We start from the raw sequence: 512 nt of genomic DNA, 5'->3' as shown, positions 1-512 counted from the left end.
GCAATAAGATTGACGATCTTTCCTCTTTCTATATCACCGACTGAATTATATGCATTATACAGTTACAGTGTATTAATCAAAATTCTCATTACTTGTGTAGACTTTCATGCTGCAGCCGATGAAACAAATTAACGAGTATGGCGCATAAATCAAACCGAACGATCGTTTCTAATATCGTTGCGGTGAAAATCTAATCCACCGTTCGAATAGGTAAAAGCGTGCGTTAATCAACGTATTTATTGGTTGTGGAGACTTTCACGGGGCCACTGGTAGAAACAAAATTTTTACATCGGGTCGCGAGAGACACGAGAGACACGTTTTCCAATCCCCCGATGGACAATGAGCTCCATCACGGTTCTATATAAGCGAAATCACAGGAGAGAACGACCCGTGGAATTGAAAATCCGTAAAGAACGACGGAGGAGTGTACACAGTGACGTATCAAGAGTGGGGAGCACCAGCTGACTGGCCTCTCGGTGAAACTGTCTCGTCGTTTGCCGCACGCCGTTGCT

The sequence above is a fragment of the Bombus vancouverensis genome, chromosome 4 (assembly GCF_051014615.1).
Source record: "Bombus vancouverensis nearcticus chromosome 4, iyBomVanc1_principal, whole genome shotgun sequence".
Taxonomy (NCBI): domain Eukaryota; kingdom Metazoa; phylum Arthropoda; class Insecta; order Hymenoptera; family Apidae; genus Bombus; species Bombus vancouverensis.
Note: the sequence above shows the minus strand (reverse complement) of the source record.